We start from the raw sequence: 27,784 nt of genomic DNA, 5'->3' as shown, positions 1-27,784 counted from the left end.
AGGTTTTCTGCACCAGAGCCCAGAGAGGAACGATCTCCCCAGCGAACCGCCTCCTGCTGTCAGGGAACGGACACAGTTCGCTAGCATACGCTGACCAGGGCGCATCAGGGACGCGATCCTGAGCCCCAAAAACCCTGATGACCCCGCGCTGCCCCCCGCAGGGAGAGAGACCCCTCCCCGGCCTCTAGAGGCCTGGCGTGGCGGATATGCGTCTGTGATACGATTGTAATTTGGGGCCCTTTTGGCCGCAGTAAATTGTCCTGTTTGCACAGCGCCAGGCTGAAATAGCCCGGCGCGCGCGCCCCAGGAAATGAGCTCACGGCCTGGCCGCCGCAGAGAACGCGCTGCAGCCGCCCCGGCGCTCCCGCCGCCCCCGCCGACCTGTGTGCGGGCGGAGCTGCTATTTTTCCAATTGACCGACTTAAACAGGTAATTTGAACTGTGATCATGAAAAAGCGCCCCAGGGCTACGTCTGCGAGCAAGAGAAAGCTCAGAGCAAAGCGAGAGATGCTGCCCTGGGGGCTTGGGAGACTGCAGCATCTTCCTTTGGGGGCTGGGAACCGAGGCTAGGGCTGCGATGGGCTTCTTGGGGCACCTCCCCCCAGGCAATAAAGAAAGCCAAAACCCACGGTGACAAATTACGAGTCTCAGTAGGACTCTACTGCCATGGAAGAGGACATTTGAAGCACAGTTACACCCACCTTCCCATCCCCTACATGCAACACAACAGCTATTTTAATTTCTCTAGTTTCTTGCAGATCTTCACCCCGACACAGACACAGGCTTGTCAGCATTATAATAATCAGAGCACATACACAATTCTGTGCCCCCTCTTTTCACATGCTTTTAATTGCTACACACTGTTTCTTCTTGTTACACGGTTTTCCAATTTATGCTTTTTACACGAGTCAGAGTATTTCATTGGATGGTCTGTGCCACCATTTAGAGGACCATCCCCCTATGTTGGCTAGAGAAGGTGTCTCCAGTTTTTCCTTATCATAAATTACATCTCAGTATATGTCTTTGTCGATACAGAACTTCTCTCTTCCTGCTGAATTATCTCCTTAGGACTGATTCCCAGGAGGAAGATTATTGGGCCAAAGGCTATGAACATTTTTGTGTCACTTGGTATTATTGCCAAATTGCTCTCCTAACGGGTTGTATCTGATAATTTACAGTTTTAAAAGGAGGAGCTAACTAAATGTCTATACCACTTCTCTATCCATGGCAGAAAGGATGTAACCTTGGGGATTGGAAGACCAGCTCCCTGGAGGAGCTCCAGGTCGGGGCACAGTAGAGGTACAGGTGAAAAGGGCCTCAGAGGGGTGGGTGCCAGGAGAGCCCCCATTCCAGTGTTGGGACTGACTGGGAAAGCAGGCTTCCCGGATTTTGGACTTCCTCTCCTGCCCTCTCTGTCCCTTCGGTCAGATGTCCAGACGTGTCACTCCTAAGCCCCCACCTCCCTGTCCGTACCTCAGAGTGCCTCCTGCCAGGGCCTGGTGGCATCTAGCCTAGCTTAGGCCTACAAATAGCTTTACTTGCTGAGCCGGCTCTATTATGAAACGGTTGCTCTTTGCACCTTTGGCTTCTTGTCATCTTTGTTTTTTGAAGCCCAAAGCTAACCCTTCAGTAACAAGCCACAGAGCGGCAGCTGGAGTTTGCTCTGGGAGAAGCCATCGACCTCACAGTATATATCCAAACTCTTGCCAGGTTGGGTCATGGTGGAATTGTCTGTATTTACAAAGACCAAGGCTGGGAAATGAAACAGAAGACAAAACATGTGCTGTCCACACCCCAACCATCCAATTTGCTGATGTTGTTTCTCCCACAATTGTTTTGGTATCCGCCAGCTGACATCACAGACAGTTTTGTTACTTTCCTGGCAGTGCTGCAGGAAGAAAGCACTTGTAGGGAACAGTTAGGCAAAGGGAAGACTGACTTGATTTCTCCTTCTCTGTAGTAAGCCATGTGTTCTTGGGCCACGCCGCACAGAGAATGTGGGTCCTAACTTGGCTGACAAGATGAAATTCTGGATGAATCTACATCGGTGCTGTCCTCAGGACCCAAAAGCCCTTGGCAGAGTCTTGTTTATGCTCCTGAGTCTTCCTCCCACGGCTGCACGGTGGAGAAGTGGACAGAAGTGGCTCTGGCAGGAGAGACCCTGAGGGGTAGACAGTTGGGTAGGGCTTGGGAGTGACAGGTGTGAACATCTGACAAGGGAGTCAGGAGTCAAGACAGGGAGTCTGAAAACTCCTGGAAGAGACTACTCCCTGCCAAGAAGAGCCCAGGGGCAGGTAACAGAAAGCTCGGAGCTGCCACGGTGGCAGCCACTAACGGCACTAGAAGGAGCCATCCACGCTCTGGCCGTGATCCTTGTCTTCCCTGAAGACTGCACTTCTTTGCAGAATTCCCTGTCTCCTCCTTCTTCCCCCCATGGGGAGTAACCTCCATAGTTCATGGGGCTCATCTTAACGTTGCTCCACCAGTTATGTCAAGGAGACCGTGGCAGAACTAGTTCCTTTGCACAATGATATTAAAAAGCCAATTTCCTATTACCACTTCTCGGTTCTTTATTCATGAAGAAGGAACTGCCCTTAGACTCTTTAATGGGTTGGAAGAATTCTTAAAATGAGAAAATACAGCCTCCTGCTTGGGCTGGGTCCTTTCAAGGCACTTCCAGAGAGAGGGTCCTAGTCAGAGAGCATCTGTCATGGTGGTTTCATGTTTGGGCTGCGGTGTCGAGCTGCCCATTAATAGTCATGTGACTGTGGGCAAGTTATTTAACCTTTCTGTGCTCCATTTTCCTCATTTATAAAACAGAGAATAGCCCCTTAAAGGGGCTGAGAGGATCAGAAAAGATGGTTTTATGAAGAATCTCGCATGTAGTGAATTAAAAAAAGAAAAAAAGTGAAGTAATTTGTTATGGAAAAAAGCAGTTTTGTTCTGTTTAACACACACCCTGTGATTGTCCCCTGGGTCCAACCCCGTGCTATGGGCTGGAATAGGTGAGACCTCTCAGAGTTGCTGCCAGGGTGGCGGCTTTGGAAACAAGCTCCTGGCCACACAGACCATGGCCAGGGCCGTGAGGGGAACCTGTGTAAGAGCCGGAGGCAGGAGAGTCCTGCCCTGGTTGGGGATTTGGGAGAACTTCTCTGATCAAGTGGACTTTGGATCCAGCTCCCAAGAATGTGTAGGATTTCAAGTCTTGATGGGGAGAAATTATTTCAGGTGGAAGAAACAGCAGAAGCTAAGGGATGGATATAATAAGAGAGGGGGGAGTCCCTTCATACAACAAAACCAGCCCTGAGCATCTGACTCTCTAAGACTCTTCGGGGTCGTGACAACAAGCCTTCCCTCATGACTCATCCTGACAATCTTGTGTTTCGCACACAGAAAAATCAGCATGAAGCTCCCCATATTGATCGGCTGGTCCTGTGAGCTGGGCAAGGGTAGCTGCCCCTCCACCCTGAGGCTTTCCCACCCTGGCTGGACCCCCACAAAGCTGGATAACTGCAGGAGACCCCACAGCAGCCCCCTGGATACCGATGTCTGGTCCTGGTCTGGAGAAGTCCAGACAGGGGGCTGAAGAAAGGAAGCCATTTTCTAGGAGAGGTATGGATTTAAGTCCCAAATCTGGGCAACTGGTTTAACACCTCTGATCCTTGTTTCCTGGACTATAAAAAGGGGGTACTAGCAATTGTCTAGTATCCACTCCCCAGTCCCCCAATTCACCCACACCACTCTTTGAATTGTCTTGAGGAATAGGAAATGCGAGTGACTGCCCTGTGGAATCCTCCTCTTTCTGCCCCTCCCCATAGGGCCAAGGGGCCTCTACAACTCAACTGGGGCCTTGAGTTGGGGTCCCAGGGATGGGCGAGGCAGTGAGAGCTTGTTTGTTCCACTGAGGGTGCCTGGGAGAATATGATCAGCTGTGCAAGTTCCCGAAGCCTGCTGGCGCCACTGGATCTGCTCTGTGCCTCCTCTCCAGCCTTTCTTTCCATTCTGTGAGCTCCCCCTAAGCTTTCCAGTTAATTCCCAGTTGTTTAAAATTAGCTGGAATTAAAATTTATGTCTTGCAATCAAACAATTCTTCTAACACAGCACTTCTATCCAACTCGTAAGTTGGCTGTAGAGATGAAAGATAAACGCACATGATTGACACATGGCAAGGGCACCAGAGATGGTTGTTGTCACCACTATTATCCTCAGTTAACCTTCACAGTAACGCATGCATAAGGCAGGTGGTACACCCACTCGACAGATGAGGAAACAGGCTCAGAGATTAAGCAGCCCTCCTGAATTTCTTCATTAAATGGCAGAGCAGGTGCTCAATCCCAGATGTATCTGACTGCAATGACCCTGAGCCATACACTGTCCCTCAGTGCCCCAGGGCTACTTCCATGCTGGCATTCCTTGCCAAAACGTCACCCATCAACTGAAACCGCATTGTCTTCCAGAAAGCCTGTTGCGAGTCAGGTATTAACCCAGTAAAGCAGGCCAAGGTCCAAGAACATGGCTCTGGGGTTGTGGGTGGGAGAGGCATTCAAGCCCTCCACGTGAGCACCCTGCAGCTGGGGACTTGTCCCTGCTGTCTCAGGTAAAACTTTGGAAACCTCAACCCCTAATTACTGCCTGGCACAGGGTACCCAGCGGTTTCCGGGTGGTTTGTACTGACTCCCGCAGTCTTCATAGAACATGGGTCTGGGCTAAATTTAAGTACTGTCACAGACAATTTAACAGTTTTCAGTGGGGGGGGGGGAGGGCGTAATTTAATGGTAAACCATAATTACCAATACAACTGATACCTAATTCCCAAACAATCTGTGGAGGTGTGTGGAATTCAAATAAGTCCAATTAGAACTCCATCGTCTCATAATAAAATACAGCATAATTGCTAATTGCCCCCCTGGCTCACAATATTTTAAGGCAGAAAGTTGGGTTTTTTTTAATATGGCTTTTATTTTAAAGTGTTTTGTTTTCAATTTTGAACCATTGCCCTTGCCCACAACAGGGAAAGGATCCAGGTCTCTGTACCCGGGGCCCCCGTGGGACCTAAGTGCTTCTCCCCTCAGCAAGAGCAAGAGGCCTAGGAGAGGGCCAGCGGGACATGGGTCTCCGCTGGACCCAGAGGGCCGGCTCTAAGCAAGGCCACGGGAAGCCCTGTGGATAAGCCATTTGAGTTCTAAGGCACATCTGAGTTGGCACACCATGCAGCTGAGCACTGGAGTCAGATATGCAGAGGCTCAAACTCAGACTGTAGGATGTGGGGCAAGTTAGTTAACCTCCACATGACTCAGTTTCCTGGCCTGCAAAATGGGTATAATAACTGCCTTTCCTAGTGGGGTAGTTGTGAAGATAACACAGTACCTGGCACATAGTAAACTCCAGAAATGGTAAATTCATTCATTTGTTCATACAACCTACTGAGCAAAATACATACATACAGATGCTTACTGAGCACTTTGTGCTGGGCATAGTTTTCAGCACTGGCTTGAGTGCCTGGGATAAAACAGTGAATGTACCAGGTAAAGGCCCTGCCTTTGTGGAATTTCTGTTCTAGTGGGGAAACAGATGATGATAAACAGATGGAGATGTAAAATAATCATAAAATAATCTGACCCCTGAGAGAGTGATGGGCTCTGGTTCACCTGGTGTGGTTTGGGAAGACCAAGCTGAGAAAGTGGTATCAAGTTTATTGACTCTAGGAACTGAATTTACGTAAGGAAACTGGGGTTCAAGGTAAAAATTTCAGGCAGCTTGTGTATACCAGAAAATTTTGGGAACCTATGGAATGGGAAAAATATTTGCAAACCATATATCCAATAAGAGGTTAATACCTAAAACATGTACTGATTCTTTTTAACATGTACTGATTTTGAACACTCATACAACTCAATAGCAAAAAAATAAATAACCCAATTAAAACATGAAAAAAGGACTCGAAGAGACATTTCTCCAAAAAACACATACTAATGGCCAGCAGATACATGAAAAGATGCTCACCATCACTAAGGAAATGCAGAACAAAGCCACAATGAGCTATTGCCACACAGCTGTGGAATGGCTGTAATCAAAAAGACAAGGGATAACAGATGCTGGTCAGGGTGTGGAGAAAAGGGAACCCCCGTGCACTGTTGGTGGGATTGTAAATATGCACAGTGACTATGGAGAACAGTATGGAGGCTCCTCAAAAAGTTAAAAATAGAAATATCATCACCCAGCAATTCCACTTCTGGGAATATATCCAAAGAAACAAAAACACTAACTGGAAAAGACATTGCACCTCCATTTTAATAGCAGTATTATTTGCAAAAGCCAAGCTATGGAGGCAACCATCGATGGATGAATGGGTAAAAAAGTTGGGATATATATACAATGGAATGTTATTCAGCCATAAAAAAGAGGAAATCCTATGATTTGTGAACAACTTAGACAGACCTTACAGGCATTAAGCCAAATACAGTAAGTCAGACAGAGAAAGACAAATACTGTATGATCTTGCTTATATGTGGAATCTGAAACACAACAAAACCTCATAAATAAAGAAATCAGACTTGTGGTTACCAGAGAGAGAAAGTGACTTGTCCAAGGTCACACAGCCAGCTGTGGCAGAAAACAGGCAGGTTTTGGTCCTTCTTGACAGCCAGGAGGCAAGTTCTTCAGCAGCCAGGTAGAGGGTTTTTTGAGAGGGAGCGGGCCAGAGAGGAAGTTTCAGAGGAGGGAGAATGAGGGTCAAGCAAAAAGACATCCCAGTTGGATGTACGCCTGAGTCAGTACAAAACAGGCCATCCCAATTTCCAGTTTAGACACTCATTTACTTTTAACTGCTGGGCATGTTGCAGACAGTCCAGAGGAGCAGAGCCATCTTCTGGGGCTGGGTGAAGTTGGAGGGATGGGGTGGGGTGAGGGGTCAGGGTAGTGGTCTGGAATGGAGACACACTGCTGCAGGGTGACCCCCTTCTGCTGAGAAGCCCCCTGGCATTCCCAGACAGGCCCTCCCTTCCCCATTTGACAAATCCCACTTCCCAGCTGAGCTCCAAGGGGCCTCCAAGATTAAAAATTTGGTCACCCACTGGTTATAGGGCAAATGGTTCCTATTACAAGAGGGCTCCAGGGGCCTGGGAACCCAGCAAGGGGTGGGCAGGCGGCTGTCGACACTATCCTATCCAGAGCCAGGACTGCCCGCACAGAGGCGGGGGTCTGGGGCCCCACCTGAGCTCCCTGCACCTGCAGTGATGACCACTCTGGCTGGCCTCTACCCAGACCACCCCATGGATGGGAATATGGGTTCAGGCCGAAAGGGCTTGGCCTACTACTTAGAGGCTGCCCTTCCCATGACTGGGGCTGGGGGAGGGGAGTTGTGGGACAGGCTCAGACTTCTAGCAGCCTATGGAAGAAGCAGCGAGATTCAAGGACAGAGTCCCTAGAAACGGGCGCTAATAGGCTAGGGAGGCTCTTGGGGTTTAATTCACACTTTTAGCCAAGGGACACCCCCCTCCTGCTCCCATGCCCTCAGAGTACTTCTGGATGTAATTTTAGACTCCTGGGTTCCCTAACTCATAACTTCTGCGATGACTGGTGTCACCGGCACACTGGACAAGCACAACTCCTAGTATCATTGATGCACCACTTTATTTTTGTCTCCCACCTTCCTTTACATTTTCAGCAAGAGTAGTCTTCTCTGTTTCTGAATGAAAACTCCTGCAGGCCCATGACCTTTCTGCCCACTCTAAGGTAGAAGAGAGTCCTGAAGTCACTGTAAGTCACAAACGCCGTCTTAGTTAAGACACTGGAATTTCTGGGTTCTGTGCAATATTACTGTTGCAAGAATAGTCCCTTCAAGTAACAATAACTAAAGTAAGACATATATACATTTGTATTCTGACACAATTCTCATGCACTCACTTATTCTGCAAACTCTGACTGAGGGTCCATATGCGGCTGATGCTGGCTGGGAAAGCCCCACAGATATAGAAGACAGCCTATCTGGATGTTCACAGACCTGAGCTCAGTCACCATCACACAGTGATGAGAAGCTCAACGACATCCTGGAGGAGGAGAAACCCTTTCCTGCCTCCGTTTAGACAACAATCCGGAAGCACGGTGCTCTACAGTCTGCAGAACACTTCTAAAGACCACAACTCATTTAGCCTTCAGCAGCACCCGTTTTACCCATGGGAAAACTGAGCCTCCAAGAGATTAATGAACATGCTGGGCAATGCTCAGTTAGTAAACAACAAAGTTTATACTTTAACCAAAATACTAGCTGTTCCTGGGGTTTTGTGCAGATTAAAACAATGTATACACAGAAGGCACTTCAAGCAGGGCTACTGACAGCATTTGCTTCAGTTCCCAGGAGTCAGGACACCCTGGGTCCCGGGGGAGCCTCGGCTCTGGCCACCCAGACCTGACTGGGCTGTCCTGGCAGCGGGAGCCAGCCTGAGCAGTGACCCGCTTGCCCGCTGCCCTCCGCGGCCTCACTCGCCTCACAAACAGGAAGGTGGCAGGGCTGCTGGGTGCCTCTGCCGCCCCCACAGCCCCGCGTCTGGCCCCAGCCCCCGTCTCTACCCCGCCTGCGGTGAACTTGGATGCTGCTGCTTCACCGCAAGCCACAGTCCTTCACAAATTGCCCTGGGGAGAGTAGCGAGCACATTTATAATTGATGAAATCAGGGGGTGAGAGCTCACTGCTCAGGTGTTTAGTAAACAAAACCCGGGGCTCTTGCTTGGGGGTGGGGGTGCTTGAGAGAAAACAAGGGGACCGGAAGAGGGGGCCTCGGCTCCCTCAGAGAGTGCTTGAAAGGCCCACGTGTCAGCTTTTGTTTTTATTATTAAATTTATTTTGAAAACTTTCAGTTCAACAGAGAAGTTGCAAGAATACTATAAACTCCCATGGAACTACCACCTAGGTCTGCCCATTCTTTATATTTTGCCATGTTTGTTTCAGCTCCTTCTTGCTACATGCACGTATGTCTAATGTAATAATACACACATTATTATTCTCAGTCCTTCACTTTGCTGAACCATTTGAGAGTAAGTTGCAGAGATCCTGACCCTCCCCAACTAAATGTTTCAAGGACATTCTTTCATATACCTACAGGAGAATGAGCAACATCAGGAAACCGAATATCAACACAATACCATGACCTGATAAGCAGTCCCTTTTAGAATCCCACTGATTGTCGAATACCATCTTTATAACAACTTTCTTTTTTTAATATAGCCTGACAAACTCTTCAATATTCCGGTCCCGGGGACTAGGCCTTTTGCACCTGCTGGATAAGACTTGGTGGTCAGGTAGAAAGGAGGAAGGTGTGGCCAGGTCAGAAAAACAAGGCCAAATGGGGGATGACAAGAGTGGGCCAGATATGAGAGCTGGCTAAGCTGGGAGCCCTGGAAGCTTCCTCCAGAGGTTCCCGGGAATAGGAGGCCCAGTGAGCAGGGGAGGGGCACACGGTCCTCAGAGGTACTGGGTGCTGAGCCTAGGCTGGTCAGGGAGGGGCAGGAGAGCACTGGTGGGGCGATGGGGCACAGGAGCTGGGAAGAGAGGGACCACCTTGTCGTATGCTAAGAGGCTAATTTGCATATTCACTTACCAAGTGCTTATTGCAGCCTTGTTATGAATAGAGAACTATTCTAGGTGAGGGGAATAAAGCTGGATACAGCCCGAGCCCCACCACGTTTATGTTCTATTGGGGGATGTGATTGTTTGAATTGTTGTTCCAAAAAGGGTCACTTCCCTCCCCTCCCCCTCCCCATCCATTCACCCACCTGCTGCACTTCCCCGCTCCACTGCTGTCAGACTGGGCCCTGACACTTGTTTGACCAGTAGAATGTCAGTGGCATGTTATAAGCACCCTGAAATGCGCTGTAAGGTTCAGCCTGGCTTTTAAGTTCCCGCCATCCTCCATGAGAAGAACGTGCTCTGGGAGCTGCTGATCCCAGGAGAATGAGGAAATAGCTGGAGCAGACCTGCCCCAGAGCCACAGCCCAGGCGACCAACAGATTCATAAATAAGAAAAAGAAATGCTTGTTGCTTTAAGCCCCTGATTGTTGGGGTGCTTTGTTACACAGCATTATGTCAGCAATAGCTGACTAGGATGGGCAGAGACAGAATATAAACAACCCAACTGGTAAATGTCTGATGCAAGGTGGTGATAGGAACAGTAAGACAAAGAAAGCTGGAGAAGGGGAAGAGTGCTCGGTGCTACTGTAGAAAGGGCAGCCAGGGAAGCCTTTCTGATAAAGGAGCAGAGATCTGAAGGAAGTGGGGGGTGAGTCATGTGGCTATCTAGGGTAGGGAGTTTTAGGCAGAGGAAACAGCAAGTGCAAATGTCCTGAGGCAGGAATGAGCTTTGTGTAGGAGCAAGCCTGTGGCTGGAGTGGGATGGAGGTAGCAGGGCAAGATGGGGATGATAGGAGACAGCTCAGGGAGGAGGCTGGAGCCAGATCCTGTGGGAAGGTTGTGGAGTTTTATTCACACCATCTAATGTAACTTTTTTCTAGCTCTGAGAACATGTGAAATGGCAGAGTGGGGCTGTGAGGGGCACAGTCTGAACCCCCCAATTTTGGGATCTGTAAGGACAGGACCAGTGTAAACCACATTCCAGCCAGTGTCCTGGCCTTTTTTCACGTCTATTCTGCTTTTCCTTGAGGTTATCCTCCCGCTTCTCTCTGTAACCCTCCCCTCCCCTTGCTCCCCTCACACCTCTCCAATACCCCCACTGTCTCCCCACCACTGACCCCTAGTTAGAACTCCCCCCACTCTTGGCCCTTAGCTTTCCACTCCCCTCAGTCAGCCCCACCTTGACTCTCAAAGTGGGGAAACTTAACAGCCCTCCAGCCCCAGCCTATCTCTGGGATCCTGGGCATTCTGTCACTAGCCCCCAGCTTGGACATGTTCCTGAGGTGGCCTGTGGTCCTCTCACACTTGATTCAGCTTCAACTGAGCCCATCACCAGAGGAGGGGCTCTCATGGGGCCATCTGAAACCTAGGAGCTTCATAGACCCCTCCCAGAGTCCATTCAAGTTCACAGGTCAGCAGTGGCTGGGCCACCAGATCCATTTTCCTAAAATGCTGATTTCAGATGTCACTCCTCAGCCCCTGCCTTGGGTGGTTGCCTTTCTCCATGGGATGAAGGAACTTTCTTGGGTCCTGCACTGAAAAGCTTTTCTAGCTGGGTGTCAGCTTGCCTTTGCTCCCCGGGTAAACCCTCCCCTCCAGCCTTGCTGGACCCCCACTCCCCTTGCCCTGGCCTCAAGCACACTTTGCATATAGGGCTTTGCCTTGCTTTGCAATCAGCAGACACTGGGGCCTACTAAGCGCAAGGCGCTGTCCAGCGTTCTGAGGAGCAGAAGGGCACTGACAGACCCCTTTTCTTAAAAAACCTACAGTCCCTTGAGCCCCTTAGGGTGCCTCTACCACCCTCCTTGTTCTTCTCCCTCCTGCCCCTCCCTCAAGGCATGGCCTCAATGACCAATTCCTCTCCTGCCCCTTGATTGCTTGGTACTTAAGAGTGTCTTGCCATGTGTCTGATTGTTCTCTTAGATAGCAATGTCCCTTTTTTTAATTATAAAAGTAATGCATGCTCATTGTGGAGATACAGAAAATATAGAAAAGAAAGAAGAAAAATTGCATAATCTGAGAACACTTAAGGAGTCCCCTAAAAAAAAAGGTGTCTTCAGCTGTTGGTCTCCCATATCCCTTCCCAACAGAGGAGGGCAGCCTGATTTCCCAGGTGGGAGAGGGGGCCAGCACTGGGACCCCACAGTAATTTGGGCATGGGCCATGACCCAATCACAGCCTTTCCTGGGAGCAGGAAGAGTTCTCCAGGAGTAGGGAAGAGAGAAGAGAGAACACAAAAGAACTGAGTTTTTAGTGGAACATTGTGTGTGTGTGGGGGGGGGTGCACAGAGGGGAGACCCCGAGTCTTCAAAGTCAAGAGAGCAGGTTAAAATGGAGAGCAGAGCCCTGTGGGGGTCTCACACATATGGCTAGAAGAAACCTTGCAACTCAGCTCCCCCTCTACACAGATGGGGAAAATCAGGGATTCCAAAGGGTGCTTGATACTCCCAAGTAGTGACAGAGCCGGGCTCGGACCCTGAGGAATAAGTGAGGGGAGGAATGAGTGAACTGAAGAGGGCAGCGGTCAGCATGGGCAAGAGGGTCCACGGTGAGTCTTAACCTTGGCTCTGTCCCAGGCTTTCATGGATCTCCAGAGCTCCCTGGTGTGCAGGGCACAGAGCACAGACTCCAAGTTCCGGGTGTGGGGTGTGCAGGCGGCCTTGCTGTGGGCTGCCCAGCTTTGCCACCTGCCCCAGGAGCTCCAGCCTCTCCCCAGGGCACAGAATGCCACTCCCGGCCACTGGAGCCCAATTTCTTACAAGTGCTCTGGGATGGCAGTGTCCCAGCACTGCTATAAATAGCGTTTCTTCTGGGCCCCAGACAGCCAGTTGGCAAACACTGTAATTTGCTGAAAAGTTTGGAATGTGTCTAAAAATGAAGAAGGCAAATGAGACCAGCCTTGAGGGGGTGTGACCAGCATATCCGTTTCAGAGCGAGGGTAAGCCACTCTCCTGCTCCTCGCCAGCATCTCTACGAAGGCTCTGCAGGCAAGGCTTCAGGGAGAGGGAACAAATACGAGTGGAGGAAGTAATATTATCATTTCCACCGACAGCAGCCACCTCACCCCTGACCTTCCTGCCCGAAAAAGGAGAGAGGCTGCCACCGCTGGGAGGGGGCTGCCATTGCCTAACCCTTTCTGGAACCATGCTAGCTCAATAGGAAAGGACATGTGAGCATGTAAGGATGATGAGAATCAGAAGGAACCACCCCCCCACACACGCTCCCCACACCCCCTCCAAAATCTCATCCAACTCCACCAGTTTGCAAATGAAGGAGTGACTTGACAAAGGTCAACAGCTTGACAACTTGACAAATTGTAGCAGAACCAGATTTAGGCTGACATCCTTTGGCTTCCAGTTTGGTGCCAAGTTTTGGACCCCTGGCCTTCTTTGAAGGACCACCTCCCTTGGGGACCAGAGAAGGGTCCCATGGTTCTCTGATCATGAGTTGCTGGGCCTCTCTGATGTTCTCGGCTGGTCCTCACTGCACCTTCGGTGGCACAGCCATTGTTCTCCTTCCTTATGGTCCAGGAATAGAGACCCATCCTCACCACAAGCCCCAGAAAGGGTGCAAGTGGAAATCACCACTCTGTCCCCAAGCCAGGATCAGGGCTTTTCCCAACTTCAGGTAGAACACACTGCCTCAAAAGCCATCTTTTATTGCTCTTTGTGCTATCTTCTAGGGGTCTGGTTTTTCCCTAAAGGAAGAACCACAGCTTTGAAAATAGTAGACTGGGAATCAGGAGGTCTGAGATGGAACCCCAGATCCAGCACCATCTCACTGTGTGACCTTGGGCAAGTTACTTCCCTTCAAGAGCCTCAGTTTACCCATATGTGAAATATCAACAAATTATAACAAAATCTTCCATTTACGGCAGACATGACCTTGTGCTTTACATGATTTTGTTCTCTTTGTCCTCCTAACAACTGTTTGCTCAGGATATATTCATATCCCATTTTATAGATGAAGAAAGTGAGGCATAGAAGGTAGATAATTTGTCCAACACCACACTGTTTTTAAAAAGTTTGAAGCCCAGTGCACTAGAAGTTCTGAGGTCCTTTCAGCCCTTATAATTCTGCTTTTGTGGTTCCAAACACGGTAGAAACTAGTAATAGCTCAGTTGGTAGTTCCCAGCTCTTGTTTACCGAGAGGTTTTATTTGAGGCATGGGCAAGCAGGGAGCAGGGACAACTGACATCCATGGAGAGGTTGTACCTTGAGAAGGAGGATGCCGAAGCCTTCCACCATCCGCGAAAGCCCCGTCTCCCTGCAGAAGCCCCCTGCCTCCGTGCAGGTCCAGGAATTGTGGCCAAAAAGCGACATCTCGTGGCTAATTGTAGAACTGCACACCAGTGGACCGGGCTTACTTACAGCACAGCTCAGAAAGACAAAAGAATGGGAGGAAATATTATTATATTATAATGTTGAACAGTCATCTAAATTATTTGTAGAGCCTGAAAAACACACAGGCTCCTGGGCCTCACCCCAGACCTAAAGAACCAGAATCTCGGACAGAGAGGGGGAATCTGATTTTTAGGTCCGGGTGATTTAATAACAGCCTAGCTGAGAAACCCAAGTACAGAGGGGGTGCCAGTCAGAGGAACTTTTTAGCTGCGGTGCCTCCAACTGGTGTTTCACTTCTTTCTGAGCTACAACTTTCTAGGCAGCCTGACAAAACTAAATCAGCTAGCCATTATTTACAGAAGGAAATCTAGCTGCACCCTAAATTTGATTTGTGCTTTATTAAGAAATAAGATGGCAGCTGGTAAAAAAAAAATGTTATTATGGAAACAGAACTGGTCATCTTAGATCAATGTCAATGAAATTTAATCCATGGGTAGAGAATACAGGAGTCTTTTTCTCCCCCTTTTAACGCAGTGGTTTTCAGCGGGGGGGGGGGGGGGGCAATTTTGCACCCTCCAGGAGACCTTTGGCAATGTCTGAAGATGTTTTCTCATTATCACAACAGGGGGTTGCTACAGGCATCTAGTGAGCAGGGACCAGGGATGCTGTTGAACATCTGACAATACACAGGGCAGCCCCCCATGACAAAGAACAATTTGGCCCCAAAGGTCAGCACTAACGAGGCTTAGAGCCCTGCTTTAAACTCGCATGTGGCAGGTAGTCTTGCGGGTCTGAGACTCTCACAGCAGCCTCTGGGGAAAAGAAATGGAGATTTCAAGCTCCTGAATTGCATCTAGTCTATGACCTCAGCAGTAGAGCATCCCCAGTGCTTACCTGCATGCCCCTGAGCACCCCTGGGGAGTGGGGGGAGTGGGAGGTGCTAGCTGTGGGTCCCTTTTACAACACCCTCCAAACTCCCATGCCTACCCTCACTTATATTCAGCCCATACCAGCCCCTCCTCCTACAGGAAGCCTCCCTGTCCTTGGTTGAATATCCACTGCCTAGCAGGGCAATCACAGCCTCTCCTTGTCTCCTATCTGCCCTCTCCCACACCTGCCATTGCCCTTTCTGCCCACACCTTAATCTTTCTGAGTTATTTCTATTTGTCCCATCTGTCAAAGGAGGGGGTGGGTGGATAAGAGAACGCCACTGTCCTTCCATGCTGGAACCTACTGTGAGGCCATGAAAAGAATCAGGATGACTGCCAGGGATCCTCCCTCCTGCCATCTGACATGCTGGGGCATCGGCAGAAATCACTGCTAGCTTCTGTGACCTCTAGGGGCACTTGTCAGCACTACAAATTGACCCGTAGGTCTGCTTTCGGTCTCCTGGGCAAATTCAATCCCCACATAGGCCCATATTGTGCCCCCTTTGGATCCTCCCTCATGCCCCAGGGGCACTCGGGGACACACAGGTAAAAACTGGGGTTTACAGCTGACTCTTTGGTGCTCTAATGTTGCAGGGTCAAAGACTAGATGTGATTATGTGATTCTGGAGCTTAAAATCTCCATTTCTCTGGAGTCAGCTGGCAATGTGGTATCACCGGAAGTCTGGAGCCTGTGTCTCCATTTGCCACGTGTGAATTCTGGGTCACTGAGCAAGTGGCCTCAGAGTCTGCGACGTGAGAGTGAAATCAGGGGAGCCATTCTAGGGACAGGAGGGCCAACTGGGGGTGCGGGCTGGGGTGGGGCAGAGGGAGGGGCCTTGAGACTCAACACGTGCCACTGTCATGCCATCCTCTCCCAGCTCAGCGGCAAACATTTTAACCTCATCTTGCAGGTAAGAAAACAGAGGCTGGAAAAGCAGCACTGGAATTCATAGGCAGCTCTATGCCTTTGCCGCCTGAGCGCCACCTGAGTTTGGCTCTGAGGCCAGTGGTTCTTACTCCTGGCTGCACAATAGAATCACGGGGTGGGGGCTTTAAACACCCCAAGGCCCAGCCTGCATCCAGACCCTCTGTGGGTGGGACCCAGGTCACAATATTTTTAAGGTCCCCAGACGATTCTGGTGGGCAGCCTAGGGGGAGGACAGACACTTAGCACTGAAACAGCATTTTGCAAACCATCCCTTCGCGCCACTGCGTACGTAGCTCCCTGCCCAGCCAGCACCAGCTTCCTCACCTGGGGAGTAGGGATGGTGGCAGTGCCCTCAGGCGTTGAAATGCTTCCCTAAGTAACAGTGCAGCCCACCTGCACCCCACTCCTGGCCCCTTTGCCCTGCTCTTTTGGCCAAAGCTCTCATCGCAGGTGAACACACTATGCATTTTCCTTACTTGCAATGTTCGTGCTTTCTTGCTTGACAACCCCACCTCCGCTAGAACCTCATCCACGTGAGGGCAGGGGTCATCACCTTTGTTCATTTTGTTTTTTGCTGTATCCCAGTTATATATACATATACATAAACACATGTGTGTGTTTGGCACATAGTAAAAGTTCAATAAATATTCATTGACCAAATGAATGAATGCATGAATCACTGAGTCCGGCACCATGGCAGGCCCCTGAGAAATGTCACTGGCCTTTCTGGTTGTGGACCACAGCCTTTGAGCCTGAACTGTTCATCTCCTGACCTGCTCACAAACCTAAGGCCACCCGAAGTCAAGCCGAATGTTCCTTTCCACTGGAAATGCATCTCTGTGCCCTGCTCTGCAGGACCTCCCCATCCCAGCAGCTCCGCCTGGCCACACCGTGCCCAGGCAGCAGTGAGAAGTGGCAAAGTTTCAAGATTTCATTTGTAATTCCTTGCAGATGAAATGTCAGAAATATTGGAAAAGCAGAGTCATAAATTTGATGCTAGTATAGCAGAGAGCTTATTAATGAAGAATAAATCACTGAGGGAAACCTCCCCCGAGTGCTTCCCGGGGCCTGCGGGGAGGCTGGCATATTTATGTGCAAGTGTATCAGGTCTTTTACTTCCTTAGATATATAGCCAAGGCAGATTTGTCAGGGCAGTAGCCTTAACATCAACCAATTATATTTTTTTCTAGTAAAAATTAATCTATTCTATAGAAATCTCCTAAGCATTTATTGGATTAGGACCACATCCAAATGTAGAAAATTAAACATACACACACACCCCATACAGCATACATCATCATGGGACTTTGGCAGGCCCTGAAATGGAACGACTGGCTCCCCTCCCCAAGAAGCTCCCCCACTGAAAATCTCAGGCTGAAGGAGCCGGAGGGACCCACCTTCATTACACAGGTAGGGAAACCAAGGCCCAGAGAGGGTACGTCCAGATGGCTAAGGCTGATGTGAGACAAAAACCCCAGGTCCCAAAGGGTGTCCACATCTGAATCCCTTACTTACCCTAAAGTATGTTCCCTTACACAGCAGAAGAGACTTTTCAGGTGTGATTAAATTAAGGATATTAGATGGGGTGACTATCTTGGATGGTCCAGTATAATCAAAAGGGTCTTTATAAGGCAGAGGGGGAGGCAGGAGAGTTGGAGAGGCAATGATGATAAAACAGAGCCCAGAATGACGCAGGGCCACGAGCCACGGGCTGAGGAGGCTTCCAGAAGCTGGAAAAAGCGTCAAATAGATTCTCTCCTGGAGGCCCCAGAAGGAACACAGCCAGGTTGACTTGACACCCTGCCTTTAGGACATCTCACCTCCAGAACTGCAAGACTCTGAACTTGTGGCGTTTTAACTTTGTGGTGATTTGTTACAGCAGCAAGAGGAAACGAATACAGCGTTAGAGGGAAGCTTTGTCATGGGAAACTGCACCTGGCAGTGTCTGCAGAGAGACTTCTGGAGAGGAACACCAAGGGTCACACCACATCCTCCCTAGCTACAGGCCTCTCCTCCTGTCCAGAGGCCACGGGGCCACTGCCTCCCGCCAGCTCCCTCTTGGCTGGGACTCCTTCTCCCTTCCGCGCTGGGCTGCGTGGGCTTCTCCCTTTTCTTGGTCCCTCCTCTGCAGCTTTTCTGCAGCCTGAGCCGCCACCTCAGTCGTGGGAGAGGAAGGCACCCCCACCAGGGGTTGTCACCACCTCCAACCCTCCTCTCAAGGACTTGACATCCCTTGGAGAGACTTACAGCAACAGCTACTGTGTCCAGGGCATTTCACCTCCAGCCGCTCCTGCCCTCAGCCACCAACCTTGCCACGCCTCACAGTCTCGGGAGCCAGAGAGCAGGGCACCCTTTCTCGGTGCTGCTTCACGGGCCTGCTCCACTCCAGTGATTCCTCTCCCCATCCCTGGGCCCTTGGGGACAGAGAAGTGGCTCAAAGAGCTCCCAGGGGGAGCACACGGGGAACAGACACAAACGGAGTGGAGGAGCGTGGGTAAAATTGCAGTATTTCCAGAATCTCTTGCCTGGCTTTAGCGCATCTGTATATCAACAGGTATTTCAAGGGGCGGAGAGAAGTGACATCTACATATCAATAGGTAATTACCCGGTCGTGGTGCCAGGGCTTATCTGGACTGGAGAGGTTGGGTGGAGCTCTCTTCTGCTGCAGCCTGGTCAAGAGAGAGACAGGATGACTGCTTGCAAGAAATAAATGGGTTTCCTAAACTTTCTCTCTCCCTTTGACTGATTTCGGTTTCAAAGGTATTTTGTCCCGGGATTGCCCCTACCCCCCGGAGTTACAAGGAGGGAAGGTGGAAACTTGTGAAAGAAGACCCGCAGTGGCTGCAGCATAGTCTAGTCATTCTCAAAGTCTGGCTGGTAGCCTGCCTGGCCTGGCTGGTGGCTTATTAAAGTGCATATTCCTGGATGCCAGAGCAGAGACTCTGAGGGTGGGCCCGGTAACCTGAGTTTAACACAGTCCCCAGATGTGTCTCACTACACAGAAATCATGGAGCCAGAGGGCTGTGGAGTCAGCAACCCTAGGCTGAATCCTTGCAGTGTGGGGACATCATTTAACCTCTGCAATCCCTGAGGTCTCTTCATGCTCTGATAGGCACATGACAGAAATTATGAGGATTAACATAAATACATAAGGTGCAGAGGCAGAGGCTGTGGGGGCGTGCCCATACCCCCTGGGCCCTATCATCCTGGAGCCCAAAGGACTGGCTTCCGAGGGCCTGGAGGCAGCAGAGCATGAATGTCCCTGCTGCCCTCGGCAGGCTCGCTCACCCAGGGACAGACGGAGCGGGGCTATTTATACCCCTTCAGGCGGGTAACTCTGAGGTGTGACTCTCACATGACTCCCGGAATGCCCCGCGATTAAGCACCAGTCACTACAGGAGTAACTTGCCTAACACACCCTTTGTGAGCTGCCTTCCCTTCCCTGTGTCACTTCCCCAGTCTCCTACTAGAGTTAACTGTGAGCACCTTTCACATAAACAACCTGCCCTTGAATCCATGTCTCATGTGGGCTTCCAGGGGGGCCCCAGGCTAAAATGAGCCCTAGGGTAGGATTTGGCAGCCAGGAAGTGGAGACAGGAGAAGTCACCACAGGGCCTTGGGTTGTGCTGTGGCCTGTAGGAATGTGCAATCACTGGTCTCCAGGGATCAGCAGGCAAAGAGGGCCCCACCCAACTTGATGGGGCCACCGTGGTCACAGGGAAGCCAACTTAACCTTTCCTTTCTTGGATCCCCAGTATCTGCTAGCCAGGGATGAGAGCTACATTCCCATCTCCCTCCTACAGAAATCACCCCCAACTGCTACCATCTCTTACCCCATCTCTCTTTCCTAGATCCTTCAACAAAGCAAACACGCCTTAGAGACACCTTGCCTCTAAATCTTGAAACCACCCTGCCAAGCCCCAGCTGCCTGGGCCCCCATCCACATGAATTCTAGTCCCCAGGGGCACTGAAGTCACCTCCCAGAGAAATCACTATGATTTCATCTTCTATTTAATCTTTATTTCGCCTCATACTTTTTAGAACTTCAAATAATTTCTCATTTGTAGTAACTAGGAAGCCATAAATCACCCCTTTATGTGTGAGGAAAATCAATTGTTATTTGACATTTTACCTTAATATTCCCGACTTCCTTCAACTGTAATAAAGCTTCCATCTGCCTTTTATTTTACAGGCAATTAGTAAGTCACCTTTTAAAAATTTCTCCACATTTTCTATCAAATGAATGCCAGGATCGAAAGGGGAGAGCTGTTTTATGGGATTGAACTCACTGAGTAGAAGGGGTTTATCTGTAGCCTTCGAGGTACCAACACTCATTAATGGGTTTTATTGATTCGGGGGCTTTTTAACCCTTAGCAATAATACAGGTGTCACCTGCCTGCTGCACTTGGGAGGGGGCGGGGATGCTGGGAGGGGCAGCGACCAGCCCAAGGGCTTTGGAGCTCTGGCCCACACTGGAGAAGTGGAGAAATGAGTTTGAACCCTTTGAAATGTGATCACTCTTGGCACAGCCACACTCTCAGAGGTAAGTCACAGCCCAGATCCCCTCTTTTTCCCTAGAGAGAAAGTTTGGGTTGTCTTTTTTTCTCTCTCTGAAATTACCCAGGAGAATGTGACACTGTTGCTGTTCCCCCATGAAATCAAAAGAAAGAAGCCTGGTCTTAGGATCTGGGGACCTGGGCGCAGTTGCCAGGTCGGCCTCTTAGAGTCCTAGGACTTTGGGCTGGTCATTGAAGGAAACTCTGAGGCTCAGTCTCCCTGGACACAAAGAGGGGGAAAGAATCTCTTTCCTACCCACTGCTGGGATTCTGCCGACATTTGTGAGATGCGCTTGAAGACGGTGTGAGGCATGAGAAACCACAGAAGAACAGGGTCTATGGTCATGAGTAGGAATCTCAGTTCACAAACTCCAGAATGAAAACTTCCTTGTATTTCTAGAACTCCTCCTAATCTGTTCTGTACCCCCAGTCCACAGGGCTGGTGGGATTTGGCCCCAGCCTTCCCCAGCAGGTTCTTCAGAACCTCCAGCAGCCCCTTCATCCACAGGGACCTTCCATAGGCCACCATCTGACCCTGGAGCCCGGGAGGCCTTTCTTGGTCCAGACAGCAGGGCTGGATGCTTTAAAGCATCTGCAAGAGACAAGAGTCCAGTACCTGAGCACAGAGTCCAAGGTGAGTGTAGATAAGGTGGCAAGAGCCTCATCATAGATACACTATGAAGTAAGTTCAGGAATTGTTCGTGGTAGAATCTAAGTAGCTGGTGCACAGGTGTTCATTCTAAAATTCTTCCAATATTGCAGGTTGCTTGAACATTTTCATTGCAATGTTGGAAGCAGAAAAAAGACTCCATCTGGGCAAATCTCCCAAGTGAGGACCTGTCTGTGATGGCAGAAGGGGGTTGGCATAAAGAGACAAAGAGTAAAGCAAGGGGCCTTTTGCATGAAGAACTTCTGCTTGCAGGGAATGCAACATTCTTTGCAGGCCCAGTGCAAAATGAAAAGTCCCTTCTTCATACATTAAGAATATTCTTCATATATTAAGAATCTAAGCAGAGCATTAAAGTAAGTGTGAGGCCTTTCTAAGGCAGGGCCCTGTATGCCTGAGCAGGTGACCCACCCATGAAGCCTGCCCTCTCTGCTTGGATGAGAGGTCTGTTTTGACCAACTCCTTCCCACCCAACTTTCCATGTCTCATCTTGAAAGAACCTAGCATCTGGTGCAAGTGAACAGTAAGTAGGTAGGTTGGAGCCTTTTCTAATGATAATGAGCTAATTAGCGCTCATATAGCCCTTGACATGTGCCAGCCACTGATTCAGCACTTGGCATGTATTAACTCATGTATAACTCATCCTACCAACAGCCCTATGAGATAGGACTATTAATATTCTCAGTTCACAAATGAGGAAACTGAGGCACAGAGAAGTTAAGTCTTGCCTAAGGCCTCAGAGCTAATAAGTTGTAGAAACATGTTTTGGTCCCAGGCAGTCTGCTCCAGAGTTGTGCTTTAAATCACTCTGTTCTACCACGTCTAAGAAAAGATAGCCAGGAAGAGCCCAACAATGACAGCCCCTGCAATTTCTTGTCCCAGAAGGGCAACCTTCTTAGCATTTCTAACTCACCAACTATAAGGTGACCACATACCATCTTGAAGTATTTCATAAGGATCATATTACTAGTTTTAAGGTATTGAAGTCTGAGAATTCTTGAACTTTTAAAAAAAAATCTGCCCTACACGGGGAGGGCTGTGCAACACAGAGCAGACAAGTAGTGATTTTACAGCATCTTACTACAGTGATGGACAGTGACTGTGAAGGGGTATGTGGGGTGGGGGGGACTTGGTAAAGGGAGGAGCCTAGTAAACATAATGTTCTTCATGTAATTGTAGATTAATGATACCAAAATAAAAAATTTTTTTTTAAAATCTGCCCTAATTTTGCATTATGATTGACTTTCCTGACTGCAGGTGAAAGGGCTGCAGGAACAGCCAGTACCAGAGTCCTGCACAGTCCCCAAGGTAGATTCTTGGGGACACAGGTTACCAGTGAATATCATCACAAAGTGTGGCAGAGCAAAAGAAGCAAGAACTGCAGGTCTAATCTCATTAATATGGGATTGGATGAGTGCTGAATTTTTAAAAAAGCAGTGCTGCTGTCTCGTGGGCTCTGTCTCCAGCACAGCTGCCCTACACCACTGACCCCTGGTGGAATCCAGTGGAATTGCATGCCTAGTGTCCAGAAGGAAGCCAGCAGGATCTTCTTCCATCAGCTAGCCAGGGAGAGCAGCTATGTCCCCAGCTCCAATAATCCTATCTCCTCTAATCCAAAATCACTCAGTCTGAAATTTTCCTTACCCACTACCTTCTATAACATCTCCCTTTCCTTTCAAACACAAAGCAAACCCTGCCATTTCCACTCTTCAGAGTCACTTTCCTTCTAAATCTGGAAGCCACCGTGCCAAAGGTCCTAAGTGCAGTTACAGCAGGAAGCTGGGGATCAGCTTTGCTTGAATGAGTCAAGAAGAACCCCTAGGAAAGAGGCCCTTGAGGATGGGTAGGATTGGCCAGGGAGAAAATAGGAGAGGGCACCCCAGGAAGAGGGGACAGAGCTTGAGCCAGAGTTTATAAGAAAAGGACACAAGGCATGTGCTGTACCAGGATGCCATCTATGATTATTATTCATCCCTACAAAAAAGCTTGCCAGGGAGCTATTATTGTTCATACTTTAAATATGATAAAATTAAGATTGAGGAACATAAATTTACCTGCCCAAAGTGATCAGATATGTAAGTGGCAGGGCCAGCTTGTCTGATGTGAGCCGTGGAGGATTTGAGCTGGTAGAGACCATCCAGGAAAAATAACTAATGTGCAGGGCGGCTTTCAAGTGCCCTCCCAGTCCTTGACACTGAAGCCTGCCCAGTCCTCAGAGACACTGCCAGGATGGATGAGGGTCCCAGCAAGGCAGCTGGCACTGGCTGGGCTGCACTTCCATGCAGGACAGAGAGGGCTGCAGAGATTGAGATTTATGATGGCCATGGCCTTCATGACTTAACGGTCAGAAGTTGAGCTATTTCATCTCATCATACAGTTTTCCCTAGAAATAGCTGCAAACCTTCATTCTGGGATGGCTTTCAGTCATGAGAGGGTGACCTCTGTATCTCCTAAATCATATTAATACTCAGGGCAGCAGGCATGTGCTTGTTTCCCTCCATAGTGTCTTTCACCATCCACCAGCCATTTTCTGCTCTGAAGGGAAGTGTCTCTGGGCCAGCGATGCTGAGAAATGCAGAGGAGGCGCAGGAAGGCCACTCTGCTGTGGCCCAACCTGGGGCTGTCTGCCCACCCAGACAGAGCTAGGCAAACTGTCAAGGAGCAGCCCATTGGCCTGGCCTCCCCTCACTTTCTCTGAAGATTAACACAAATACCCTTCCTCTCCCCCTGTCTTTCTCCCCGCCTCTCCCATCTCCACACTCTCTCTGCCTCACCTAGCTGCCCTCCTCACCTTCCAGGACCTCTCAGGTGGCACTGCTTGCTGAGCAGTTCAGATGAAGGCATGACCCCCTCCTCCCAGGGACTCAGTCCTTGAGTAAGACCCTCCAGAAGGCCCGAGTGTAAGGGGGTCCCCTGTCTTCCCCTGAGCCCTCCTCCCAAGTACAAATGTGGGAATTCCTCTCCACACCTGCCTAAGTGTCCAGGGGTCTTGCTTCAGGGCTCTAGGACTCCAGGTAGTGGATGGAGATAGAGCAAACTTCCCGTCCTGGGTGCAGACTGGGTGACCCAATGGCAGACTCTAGGACAGTCTCAGCCGTGGGCATTGGCTGTGATGACTCTGGCAAACAGTGTCCTCGCTGGTCCTTCTCACCATCCACTTGCCGGCTCTTCCTGACTCAGGAGGGGCCTTATGAACTTCCCCAGATCTTCCCCTAATCCAGGACCCCACCAGCACCCCCTTGCTTACTCCTCCTCCCTTCATTCTCCCCTGGGTTCCCACCCTCCAACCTCTTGACCCGTCACAGAAAACCTCCTTCACTTTTCTCTTACTTTGTATCATTAGTGGCAGACAGTTGCCCTTCTCTAAAGGCTGGGAGGGCTGGTCTTCAAAACCTGGGAGGTGAGGGGCATTTGTATGCTACCCTGTCAGAGTCATACCCTCGCCTCACTCTCAACCCCCAAAATAAGCATAAAGGAAGAAAACAAAAACAGACCAGTGCCCATAATAAAACAGACGATGGCTCTTGACAGCCCCCAGAGAGCCCACCCCCTTGAAGCATTAGTAATACACTAGCTGCCTTGCTTCAACATTTTATTATCATTTTACTTTTATAAGGAGCTTTTTCAGACCTCATCTCTTTCACAGCTGACATGTGAGATGGGCATTATTAATAATAGCTACCATTAAAAACACCTACTATAATGCCGGGCTCTTCCCATATGTTCTCCTATGTAATCCTCACACCAACCCGGAAGGCATGCACTATTAGTCCCACTTCACAGGTAGGGCTCTGAGAGGTTAATTAGCCTGCCCAAAGCCATGTAGCTAAAAAGTAGTAAGGCAGGACTATGAGTCTAGGTGAGTCCCCACTGCCCTGGGACTGGTGGGCCCTTCCCACTTTTTTCTGGGGTGTTTGCACAGGACCAGGGCACCGTAGGGCTGTAGTTTTGGGCTCTGCCAGCAGAGGGCGATCAGAGTCTGTAGGCTCGGAGGTTGAAGGTTCGCCCTGAAGGCGGCCTTGCCTGGGCTTTTAAGCACCCAGAACCGAGACCCCTGGGACCTGCGATTCCTCTTTCTGAGGCTGTCCTGGAGCCAAAGTCTGTGGGCAGATAGGGATCAAACACTTTCGGGGCATTTCTCTTGTACCCAAAAGCCGGGAGTGCCCTGGACCGCGCTGCCGGCACGCCACGGGCTACGGAAACAGGGAGGTGCCTTCCCAGTACCTGCCTCCTAGGTTCTGGTCCCCTTCGGTGATGGAAAGGCTGAGGATTTCTCGCTGCCTGTTTCTCGGTCAGTGAAATTTCAGGGTTAGCACGCCCCAGGTCCCTGAGCCCCTAAAGGCAGTGTGTGCAGAGGCGAGGGGAGGTCGTCCTCCCAACTGAAGGGGCACATCTACCCTCTAGAAGGCTGCCCAGAGTAACCAGGTGCCAAGGTTTGACCACCCTGCAGACACTGGTGGTCTCTGATCTGAATAAGAAATGTCGCTGATGATCAATGTGGGAGAAATTAAATGCAAGAATATGCAACTTCTTTGATAGATAAAAATATCAAATCTAGAGTCTGTGGGAGTTGGGGATTGGGGTGGGTGGTGAGCAGAGGTGGGGTTCCCTTTCAGCTCTCCTACCCTGCTGGTCTTTTATCCCAGGTTTTCTTCTCAAAGGGGAAATATCACAAGTCTCCTAAGCCTGGATGTTGTGTCCCCACTGCCAATGCCATCAAACCTAATTACCAGAAGCAGGGCTTTGTTCTAAGAAGGAAGAAATAGGGCTGGAGGGTGAGGTCCCACAGCCCCAGGCTCCTCTGGAGGAAATAGGGATGCTTGGGACATGGAAGGAGGGCCCCAGGGGCAGTGCCTTTTACCAGCCTCCCCTGGTGGAGGAGGGATTCACAGTGCAAAGGGATTCACAGTGCAAACTCTTCTCCAGCCCAAGGACAGATGACCCAGGCCTAGAAGGGCCACCCCCATGGACAGCAGTGGGGAGATGGAGGAACTTTGCTGTGGCCAGGGACCCAGGAGTAGTCACCACAATGCCCTCCTTGGGCAGAGGAAAGATTCAAATCCATGGTCACCCCAGGTGCGCCCCACCAGACCCTGGGGCGGCCTCTGCATGGACTGTCCTGGGCCTCAGTAGGAATTGCCCAGTCCAGGGACACAGCAGCAGCATGACGATAATGCCCTTTTCCCTTGATTGTTCACCACAGCCTGACCTCTCTGAGGCGGGAGTGAGCACAGAGGCGCAAGGGGTGGGGTCCCTTCCAGGAGAAAAGGGTTTTAACAACAGAGTAAGACACCAGCACCAACCGTGTCAGCCTCCTGTCTTGGATGTGCGCCGCCCGTTTGGCTTCATCTCCTCCAGCCCCAGCCATGGAGGCTCACAAGTGGTAGGAGCCTCTGAGATGTCACAGGGCTTGACCCAGGTCATGCAACCAGAGAGCGGCAAAGCCAGGCCTTGAACCTTCTTTCTGATTCCCAAGTCAAGAATGAAAGGAGAGAGGGAGACGGTGAAGAAAGAAAAGCAAGACATGCTAGAGGCCAGAGGGCACCAGCTGCTCCTTTCAGAGTGGCCCAGGCTGGTCCTCCCATCCTGGGGGGGAGACAAGGTGCAGAGGTCCACTCTGACCTCTGGCTCCGCATTTCTGCCTGGGATTGATTGCTCTGCAAGTTCAATAACCTGTTCAGTGAAAATATTCAGGGACAGCTAGACTTCTCCAGTCCAAATAGAGGTGACCCGCAATCCCTGAATTTATGAGACCCCCCTAGACCTAAGGGGCCTGCGGCAGTAATTCAGGGAGCCTTCTGCCAGCCCCAGGGGCATTCCAGCCATTCCAGAGGCAAATCCCGGAGAACTGTTGAACCCACAGCTGCTTCCCCAGGAGCATTAAAAGACACTGATTGCTCCCCTGCAGAATCCTCTGGGCCTGTTGCCTCCCTGCGGCCTCCCCTTCCCTTCCTGCCTGTAGCAGCCTCCTCAGGGCATTTCTGTGCTTCCCTAACTGCCTCCTTCCCCTCTTCCCCTTCCCCCTCCAGGCCCTGCCTCGCCCAGCCCAGCACCCTAGTGCAACAGGCACCCCATCCCGCCACGCCCCAATCTGTACTCCAGCTCTTAGTGACTCTTCCCAACATTCTCTCTCCTTGCCTTCCACCAGAACCTTCCCTCCTGGGTTGTTTCTGTTCCCCATTGTCCTGACTTCAGAATGCCCCATGCAGATTCTTGCTTTGTTCTTTAACATCCCTCCTGACGCCCCCACCCCGCCCCACCCGCTGCTCACGCACTTCCCTCCCTCTTCTGAGCCTTCAGTGTCCTATCCCACCTTCAGGCCCCTACTCCAGCTCCACCCTCCCTGGACTTTCCCAAGCCAGCTTTCCAGGGACACCTCTCCGCTCTGAACAGCAATCCTGCACCCCCCTGCTTCACTCCCTTGGCTCAGTCATCCTCTTCCTCAAGAGCTGGCTGGGCCCCCCAAGGAGCCCACGTTGCCCACACTTACCTGCCCTTGATGGGTTTCAGTAACCTGGAAGTAGCTCTTTTCCTGTGTCTGCATGCAGCTGTGGGGCCATAGAGGCCATAGGGGCTTGACATCTCTTCTCCTCCCCACTATTCTAGGGTTAGAAGCCTGTCCTCCCACTCGGAAGAGGTAGAAACAGGGGTGGGCTCCTGGCAGTGTGTGCGCAGTTCAGGTCTTCTAGCCACCAGGTGGCGCCCCAGAGAGCACCTTCCCATTCCTAGTGCTAAAA

The 27,784-nt window shown here is 50.3% G+C and overlaps 1 long non-coding RNA gene across 2 annotated transcripts; it reads right to left on the bottom strand.

The window, feature by feature from the left end:
- Positions 1-12,978: 12,978 nt before the first annotated feature.
- LOC140849163 (uncharacterized) lies at positions 12,979-27,693 on the bottom strand. 2 transcript variants are annotated; one of them, XR_012130794.1, is made up of 3 exons: positions 27,538-27,693; positions 18,072-18,493; positions 12,979-14,001 (listed from the first exon to the last, which is right to left on the bottom strand). It is a non-coding gene; the product is annotated as an uncharacterized lncRNA (long non-coding RNA). The 2 variants fall into 2 exon arrangements; XR_012130795.1 differs by lacking the exon at positions 12,979-14,001 and having other exon boundaries at positions 14,535-18,238; positions 18,430-18,493.
- Between the last annotated feature and the right edge of the window lie 91 nt (positions 27,694-27,784).

This window comes from Manis javanica, chromosome 4 (genome assembly GCF_040802235.1).
Source record: "Manis javanica isolate MJ-LG chromosome 4, MJ_LKY, whole genome shotgun sequence".
Lineage (NCBI taxonomy): Eukaryota > Metazoa > Chordata > Mammalia > Pholidota > Manidae > Manis > Manis javanica.
The sequence above is the reverse complement of the archived record's forward strand: the minus strand, read 5'-3'. Positions and strand labels throughout refer to the sequence as shown.